This window comes from Macadamia integrifolia, chromosome 5, assembly GCF_013358625.1.
Source record: "Macadamia integrifolia cultivar HAES 741 chromosome 5, SCU_Mint_v3, whole genome shotgun sequence".
NCBI classification, from domain to species: Eukaryota; Viridiplantae; Streptophyta; class Magnoliopsida; order Proteales; family Proteaceae; genus Macadamia; species Macadamia integrifolia.
This window is the reverse complement of record NC_056561.1, coordinates 26,342,760-26,352,930: the sequence shown is the minus strand read 5'-3', so window position 1 is coordinate 26,352,930 and position 10,171 is coordinate 26,342,760. Positions and strand designations below refer to the sequence as shown.

The 10,171-nt window shown below is 36.9% G+C and overlaps 1 non-coding gene across 1 annotated transcript; it reads left to right on the top strand.

Annotated features, from left to right (window-relative positions):
* The first annotated feature begins 437 nt into the window (after positions 1–437).
* Positions 438–511, top strand: TRNAI-UAU. Its single transcript has one exon. It is a non-coding gene; the product is annotated as a tRNA-Ile (tRNA).
* The last annotated feature ends 9,660 nt before the right edge of the window (positions 512–10,171 follow it).

The window sequence follows — 10,171 nt, the reverse complement described above, 5'->3', positions numbered from 1 at the left end:
ATCAAAACAAAATTGGATGAAGAATGAAATTGAATGAAAGATTTGGTTTTAATAGTAAAAAGCGATAAATAGATTTTGGATCACAATTTTAAAGATCTACCGAAAAATGACTATGCATTTCAAATGTTTTGGTGTACCTTTTAACAAAATTTATTTATCTTAAAAAAATGGACAACAAGTGTTATTTTTAAAATAAGGATTGGAGCTACGAATGGAGAGACAAGGGCGAACAAGGGCGAACAAATGCCAAATCAATCATGCAATATTGGGTGTCAAGTGATGAATAATTCCTATTTCTTATCCTATTTTTTTTTTTTAATAATTGATCTAAAGATATATGAAAAAAAGAAGAAAAGGGGAGGTGTGGAAAAAGGAGAGAAATAGTCCTAAATATTATTGTTTATATTGAAAACAAATGATGCTTAATATATTGTCTTGGTCCCGTAGCTCAGTTGGTTAGAGCGTTGGTCTTATGAGCCGAAGGTCGCGGGTTCAAGCCCCGCCGGGACCATGATGATGTGCTTTATTATTACTCTTGTAATTGATAATACAATAATAACAATTTTCATTTTGATTGTGCTTTTACTAATCCTTTTGTGACAATTAAATGTTAAATCAAGATGAAAAATTTGACATCCATAATTTTAATACTAAAAGATCTCTAGCCTACTGTGGAGGTGCATTATTACCCTCCTTCTATTTATTTCTTCTCCTCATATTAAATAACTTCTCAGAGCGTTATACATGAAACTCTTTTGTCACTACTCATTGATGCACTCCCCTATACTGTTTGTTTAGAAATCCTTTCCCTTAAATTAAATAAAAATATTTATCACACAAATTATATAAAAAATGATAGATATACCCTTTTTTATATTCTAGAGGTAATCCTTGTCATTCCATGTGTCTACTATTAGTGCTGGTATAATCAGATTGTTCAATTTTAATAGTTTTTTAACGAGCAAAAGTGTTTCACGATGATGTGCTTTACTATTACTTTTGTAATTGATAATACAGTAATAATAATTTTCATTTTGATTGTGCTTTCACTAATCCTTTTGTGACAAGTAAGTGTTGATTGTGCTTTCACTAATCTTTTGTGACTCATAAGTGCTGAACTAAGATGAAAAGTTCAGCATCCATAATTTTGTTTTTCTTAAAACAAATCAAATATATCATTTACATGGTTGAAAATACTAAAGGATCTCTAAACCTACTGTGGAAGTGCATTATTACCCTCTCTCTATTCATTTCTTCTCCTCATATTAAATAACTTCTCAGAGAACTATACATGAAACTCTTTTGTCACTACTCATTAATGCACTCTCCAATACCCCTTGTTTAGAAATCTTCTCCCTTAAATTAAATAAAAATATTTTATCACACAAAATTTATATAAAAAATGACAATATACTTTTTTTTTATATTATGAGGTAATCATACCTTTTTTTTATATTATGAGGTAATCCTTGTCATTCCATGTGTCTGCTATTAGTGATGGTATAATCATATTGTTCGACCTCAATAGTTTTTTAATGATAAAAAGTGTTCCATATATGCATTATCATTATGTGCTAGAAACTTGGTTTAAAAAATGGGATTGAATCAGTCAGAATTGTTTGGATTGAATTGGTATTGGCCAAGATCGATCCCCAATATTGAATCCTGGTGGATTCAATACCGATCCATTGCTAAGGTTTAAGGGTAAAATTGGTAAAATTATATATACATACGTATATATATTAACGGGGTAAATTCGTCCGATCTAAGATAACAATCCCAAGTTTTAAAACCTTACACAAAAACTTTTTTATTTATTTATTATTATCCTCATATGTTGGTCAAAGTACTACCTTAACATTTCACCTATTATATATATATATATATATATATATTGGTGAAATTTCACCTATGATATAGAGCAGATAACCAAAAGACTATTAAATAAAAAACATTCTTTTGCATAATGGACTTGATTGGACTGTGAGACAAAAAATATGAATCATGTTAGTATTTAATTTGGGCTTAATTGGACTGAGACGAAGAATATAATCATGTTAGTATTAATTTATGTTTTTTTTTCCCTTTTTCTGCCCCTTTTCTTCTTGGGTGCGAAGAACGGGAAAATGCAGTTATTTATTTTTATCTTTTTTTCCTTTGGCGCGGAGAAGGGTAGGTTCATAAATCTTTTTTTGGGAAAAAGAACATTCTTTGGGCATGCGGCTCCTGAGCAAGTATGGAGGCTAATGAGGGGGAGTTATTTCACCATCCTTGATTTGTGTTTGGGTGTAGGGGCTACACGACCAAGGAACGTTCATTTTTTTTTTTTTGTGCAAACAAGATCCATAATTCAATGATAAAATAATTGGGCTCTCTTTTCTTCTTTTTACATGTTTATTATGTATACAAATTTTCATAAAAAAGTACAATAATAATCATTAGGAAGAGATCCCCAAACTGATAGTGTGGGGATGCTTTCCCATACATAGTTAGTAAAAAACAAGATCGACATAAAAATGGAAATAGATTGTATAGATTTTAAATGGAAAAAATTCCAAATGGTACGGTAAAATTTTTTTTTAAAAACAGAGAAGGGTGAAAACGAAACACATACGGTACATGTTTAAAACGTGTAGATTTACAAAAAAAAAAAAAAAAGGGACAAAAAAAGGAACTATACTTATATGAATCAAGGAATTATTACATAAATAAATGCATCTAATGTTCAAAACAACTATAACATCCAATATTATATATATATATATATATATATATATCTATGATTCATTATAAGTTCTATAACATGTCATCCAATATCATCCGACACTAATTCTGAGTTCATATTTTTCTTGGTTAAAACCAATTCCAAATTCATACACCATATAGAAAAACATGTCCATAGTCTTGTTGAGCAATGGGGCTTGGCTATGATATTATTTAGGGAAATTTACAGTGCTACCCCCTACAGAATGCCACAATTATAAGAACACCCTCTCTGTTTCACCAAATTAGATCAGACCCCCTACCGTCGGTCATTGTTAAGGAATATACCTTACATGTTGATATCAGCTACTATATTTTATTTTAAATGCCAAAATGCCCTTACTTCTATTAGCTGGTGAAGACAGTTTGCCATGATTACCAAGAAAAAAATCAAAAGAGAAAAGAAGCCTCTGAAGCGTCCGGCCCCCAAAACTTCCAGCCAGTTAGGGCTAATTCCATGGCGTTTCCAAACCCAACGATAGTTGGAAGCCTCTGAAGCGTCCCGAGATCAGCAATAACTACCAAATCGACCTCCTTCACAGAGAAGAATGAATCCTCAGTACAATACCTAATATCACAAACTTGAACAGATGGAACAGGGGGAGAAGATTTTTTAGAGAAAATATAAGACAAGTCAACGGCACGACGGGGAAAAAAATGAAATCGTAGCCTGCTGAAGGGATTGCTATGCTTTCCATTCCATGTTTGGTTCCAAAGAAAAGTACTTGAATACTAGGGTCAATAGTCTTGAGTTCATCAGAAATGGTGACGGTAGGGTAGATATGGCCACCGGTACCTCCAGCAGCAAACATGATCCATAAATTATCTCCATTTCTATTGAAGGAGAATTGTTCACCATATCAACAGCTAAGCAGCAGAAAAGCTTGAGATTTCTAAAACAAAAATAGAGTAATCAGACAAGACTAGAGAGAGAAAAGAGTATATGAGGAGAATGAAGCACTTACCTTGTGGTAGATGTCGAGAACGGAAGAGAAGGGTACTTGAGCTTGAGTTTAAGTAGTAAGATGGAAGAGATGGGAGTAAGTGAGAGAAGAGTCATGGAATCCATTGAAACAAAGGTTCAAGATGATTGAAGCTTTGCTTCATTCAATACATTCGTGTGCTTGTGATGTCAACAGTCAACCTCCTTCGCCCTTTGGGGTTGTAACATGTGAAGGAAACCAAACCATGAGAATGAGCTTTTATCATTTTCTGGGAATCTGCGTCTGATTTGTAGCTGGCATGACGAATTAGGTTGGGATTCATAGGTCAGAGGGGTTTTGCCTGTTCGCTATGAGTTCCTACAGATCACCGTGAGATCCTGTTGTCGCCGTCCGTTGTTGATGTTGCCACTGCCATGATCTCTGGTGCTTTGAATGATCGCCTCTGCGTTTGATGTCTCAATGAAGGTGAGTATAGGTAGGGATGAAGAGGAATTGGGTTAAAACATGAGTTTTAATAACAAGGGTATAACGGTCATTTAACTCTTTACTTAACAATGACTGACGGTAGGGGGTCCGAGTCTAATTTGGTGAAACGGAGGGGGTGTTCTTATAATTGTGGCATTCTCTAGGGGGTGGCGCTATAAATTTTTCTATTATTTATTGTTGTCAACATAGTCAACACAATCCTAGAGTGATGAATGTTCAGTTGGAGCTAGGAGTCATCACTTTAGAAACACTCTTCAACATATGTATCATATTATAACTCAATTTTAGGGTTTGTGTATTAAATTTTAGTTTAAGGTGATATCATAAGAAATATAGGCCTTTGAGTTATCTTCATGTTGGTGAAAGAATCAGGTTGATCGGATTTCATGATAGAGAGATATGGTCAATTAAGTAGAATTATGTTAAATAAGTCTTAAGTCTTAAAAAATGGAAAAAAAAGGGGGAACGAGTTTTAAATGTGTTTAAAATGGGAATGCTTTCTGTAATATCCCGCTTCTTAAACCCGGTCTGATTTCGCGATTTGAACCGGTTAACTATGCAGGAACCGAGCCAGAGGATATTAGAGCGGGCTCCTTATGGGCTATGATGGCACGGGTGACCTTAAACACCGGCTGGCCCGACAAGTCCGAGCCAGTGCCAGAAGTGACGGGAGTGCCCAAACCGTGTACGTGCACCTATCATAAGGCTATGTACGGATAAAACAGGTATTATATCCGTATTTTAAGATATATACGTATGCTACATCGTATGCCTGGGGTGGGGTTCGTGCCGAGGTCCGAACCCGGTCAAAATCCCAAGTTTTGGCTCTCAGGCGGGTATAACAGGTGGGTACACCCACCCACCTGAGTGACCCATCCAATACTATTCACTTAAGTAGGAATAGTATATAAAGCTTTATGATTTCTTTTCTTTCCATTTATTACCCTCGTACGTTTGGTGAGAAAAGTAAAGAGGAGAGAGAAAAGAAAGGGAAGAAGAAGGAAGAGGAAGAAAGGAAGGATTTCAGTGGCGCCGGAGCTCGATCTTGCCATTCCGGTGCCGGGAGAGTAGTTTTCAACTCTAGATCTACGGTTGGAGGTAAGAAAAGTTGGGTATTACGAACGTTCACCATACCCAAGCTTTAAACCCTTGATTCGAGTATGGTTTCTTGAAATCTTGTAAGTACCCTTTGAAATGATGAATCTAAGGTTTAATAGATGATTTATGTGTTGATCTTGAAGGATTTGAAGAGATATTAACAAGGTAGAAGAAGCATTGTGAGTTGGAAGTGATTTGAAGGGTTTGAAGTCATTTTTGGGCAAAGAAGGTAAGATGGCTTTCCCTCACTTGAATCTAACCTAGATCTAGGTTAGAACCATCCTATAGGACTTCAAAGGTGTGAAGAATGGGTGGGGGAAAGCCTCATTTGATTCCCCAAAGGATGGAGAAAATGGAGAAGAGAAAGAGTCATTCCCGCCAAAACCGGTGGGTACAACCGGCGGGTACCTACCCGCCTGAGAGTACCCACCTGAGAAGGCAGAGGTCCCTGGCCAAACCGGTGGGTACAACCGGCGGGTATAACCGGCGGTCATAACCGGTGGGTATAACCGGCGGGTAGACAGCCCACCTGTCTTACCCACCTGTGTGGCCCCGAAGGTGATCCTTAGGTCCGATCGAACCCAAATCGGACGTGTGACCTTCTTTCGACGTTCTAAACACGATTTTGACATCGGATTTCATTAATTTTGATTCTAAAATGGTGAAGTACTAACCCCGCTCAATTATGTTAGGTTCACCAAATCCAACCCGATTCGCTCCGGATCTCACCCGTACCGAGCGGGAATCCTTGTACGCTACAAGTAAGTGGAGAGAGGACGTTTGGCCTTGTTTCAAGGCATTTGTTTGGCATTCATATAACTATATCTAATCTAGTCATGTCATCATGAATATGCTATATTGATTAGTCATTCCACTCATTGATGTGCATATATGCTATGTTTACTTTCAATTGCAAATTAAATGAGATGTTATATGTTGAATGTGGGCATCATGGAGCATAATGCATTGATAAACTAGATGCCGTGGTCGGCTTGGAAACGAATGCATTGGTAGCCCGTGGTATGGGACACGGAGGCACTATGTAGTCGTACTGTCATATAGGAGCATGCGGTATTAGGATTCTCACCATCCCGTGCTACGACCCTTCCCAACAGGGGTTAAGGTGTTGGGTTGCCATTTGGGGGGAAGCAGGGGTCGCGGTTGTCGTAGGCATTACGCCCGGGAGTCTGTAGGACAGTCGGCAACCCCGGTGGTACATTCAAGAGGGCCAATCGTACTGCTTTTAAATTGCTGGAGTCAGCACTGTTATTTCAATTATTTACATTTCTGTTGAGAGCCGGTGGACGGCATTGTCTTTATTTTTCCGAGTACTCACGGTGGGCCTTCTCCAACAGCCCTATGGGCGTATCGCGGGAGGGAGTTCGCGTCTCGTACCCGGAGTATACGCGCACTGTGGTTGTAGTAGCACTAAAACCAAAGACTTAGTAATGTTGATTAGGTGATGTGATTTAAAATGAATTGCATGGCATGTAGTGCATATGATGTGTTGTGATGTGTGGACTGTTGTGTATGGTCCACCTCTCTACTTACTGAGCTAGTGAGCTCATTCCACGTGTACACCCCTTTTTAGATGATTTTATAGGTCATGCATCTGAGGAGCATGGGGCGGGTCCCACAGTCGAGTTTCCTGAAGAGGACTGGTGGACCCCTGAGGAGTTTGAGCACGGTGTAGACTGCGCATGTGAGAGCTGTGCTGCGGGACAGCATTTCTGAGGCCGAGCTGAGCTCCCCTTGGAGGCCGTGCTGAGCTCCACTACCGAGGCCGAGCTGAGCTCTTCTATGTGATGCCGAGCTGGGCACAACCCTTGATGCCGAGCTGAGCTCCAGCCTTGATACCGAGCCGAGCTGTGTACTTTGATGATTTTTGATGAATTCTTGTATATACTTGATATTTGAACCTTATTCTTTTTGTGTAATATCATGCCTTCGGGCCCAAATGTATATAATTATTGTATCACTATTTGGGTATCAAGTATATGGGAATTATTTACAGGTAAAACTTAGTCTTCCGCTGATCTGATGAATTGATGTTAGTGTGTGTATGCTGTGGTGGAATACAGTATCTGATGATCCTGGCAGGTTTGGGTTAATCGGTGTTAACTCGGTCACCGCTCCGGTTCAGGGTGAACGGGGTGTGACACTTTCCGTTTGCCTTCTTTTTTTTTTTTTGTATTTTTATATGGAAAAACATGTTTTAAACAGTAAAAAATAAGAACATCATTTTAAACACATTTTTGCTAAGTAGGTTCCCACACCTACCTTCTCACAGTTTGACCATATGGGATCCCACAGTGACACTCTATTTTCCTTGATCATGTGGGCCTCATACTCTTTTTGATTTATTGATGGGGGTGGGGGTGTTATAATGTTTAGGGTTTCACAATAGACCCTAATGGGTTTTCATACAGACAACTAGAACATGAAGTTGAATCAAACATAAATGATTGATTTGGAACTTGCACCTGAGTGTGTCGATGATGAGAGTGATGTAGTTTCTTACAATTCTCTCCTCTTGAATGTGGATCTTCTACAACCCCTTAGGCCTCCTAGAGTTCTCTCACTTTAGTTAAAAGTGAAAAAAAGTGAATGATGGCAAATTCAGTAATTATAATACTGTTATGCACAAAAAAACCTAAATCATAATGGGTTGGGCCAACATATCCCTAAACTTGAGTAGATCGAACCGGTTCATACAACTTGACTCTCACCCATTTAATTAATCCAAATAATTAATTAAACCCATAAATCCAACAATCTCCAAGTTGGGATAAATTAATTATAAGGATGTCTTTCAAATTGGTTTGGTCGTAGAATCTCATTACATTAACCAATTTTATTGTGATTCAGTTGAAAAACCACTCACATTGAACAACAACAGAAGATACACATCAATATATAACATACAACTTTCTATCATTACAAATATAAGTAAAATTTTCAACACAAATGTCTATGGGATATTGACATGGAAAAGATGACATATCCTTAAATAACATTGTTGTCATTCCATGTAGGTCCTTAATTGTGATTTTAACCTTTACTATAACCAATTGCCTTTAATGTAAAGTTCATATCTAACTGTAACTTTTCACCTATAAACTGTGATAAACATTGTCTTTGAATAATGTTAAATACTGCATTGTAAACTGTGGTAAAATTTCCTATAACTATGACAATTACTGTCTATATGCTCAAATGAAATCACAAAACAATTAATAAATGGAATAACCTTGCATAATATATATGCTAAAACATATATTTCATCAAATTGTGCCCCAAAACATACAAGCTAAAGTTTCAAACATAAACACATAGTCAACAAGAAAACAAAGCTCTCACTAACCAAGCATATTAAATGACTCAATATAAATGTCTGAACTTAGAGAAATCCTAAGTACTCTAATAGCTTCAACTTCTACTCAATCTCCTTTGCTAACTTGTGTCTGTGAGAGGGTAAAGTTTAGGTTTCTTAAGTGCTATGTTTAAGTCAAGAAGACCCAAATGCAATTTTAATTCCTCTACCCATTTGGATAGTTGTCACCGGTAAGAACTAGGATGGAAGACAAATAACTTGAGAGAATGACCATCTTACTATGACAGTAATAACAACACAATACATGCCAAATTTTAAAATACAAAACACAATATTAAAGCATGCAATATCATAACCCAAAGAGGTAGTGCAGTTGGTGAGCAACGAACTTGGTACGAGCCGTAAACTCGGACGTCCTATGTTCGACTCCCATTAGGCACATCTTGGGCCACTCACATGGGGGTGTTTAGTGCTCATCATTGCTCTCAGTGAAAATTGAATGGTTCTCATTCAGCCCCAATATGATCTGGTCTTTACGGTTATGGGGTCAGTATGGGCCCGCGGGACTAGTTAGGTGGAAGGCCTAGATACCCGTCGTTAGCAAAAGAAAAAAAAAACATGCAATATTATCAATGTGTTTTAAATAAGAATTATATTTAAAATTGTATCCCTATCCTTTGAGATAAGAATTCACTGATCCTCTTATTTCTTTATTTTAACTATGAAAAAAACACTAACATTTGAAAATTCAATTACCTTTGGGCAAAAGAAATCCTAAGTCAATGTCCCTTCCTAATATGTGAATATTTATTCAAAAACTTTAATTACATCATTTTTGGGAAAGTATCACCTTTAGTGTCAAGAAATACACGACTAAAATGAATGTTTGTAAACTTTGATGACATCGCCTTTGAGAAATGTCACATTTTTATTGTTGAGAAAAACACAATCAAAATGAATGCACCACTTTGGTGGATTGCTCAATCCTATCATATTTTTCTCATTGGAGATATATGTATATTTACAGGAACATATATTTAAATCAGACACTAGGACAATAAAAACCATACAAGAGTTACAACTGTAACTATATTCCTATCCTTTTTGCTAAGAACACACTGGTCCTCTTGTAAATCCACATTTACTGTTAAAAGAATAATAACTTTTGAGGTCCTCTCACTTTTGGATTTAGAAATCTCTAGGTTACTATAATTTTCTTTAACTTTGATGACATCTCTTTGGGCAAATGTCACTAACTTTGCTATCCTGGGAAAACCATAGAAGAATACGATGTGCCACTTTGGAGGATTCCAATTGACTATTTCATGGTTTCCTAGAAATGTATTATGCAACTAAGCATGTGCAGAAGCTTACACATAGTTTAATTCAAACATACTTATTCATCATAGGGTGTTTCAAATCTCTGTTAGTTAAAACGGGAACGGCAAAAAAATAGTGTTCGGTACGGACATTTTTAAACGGATCAAAACGTGAACGGGAAGATAAAAAATGCGATCAAATACGGAAGATACAACATAAAAAAAAT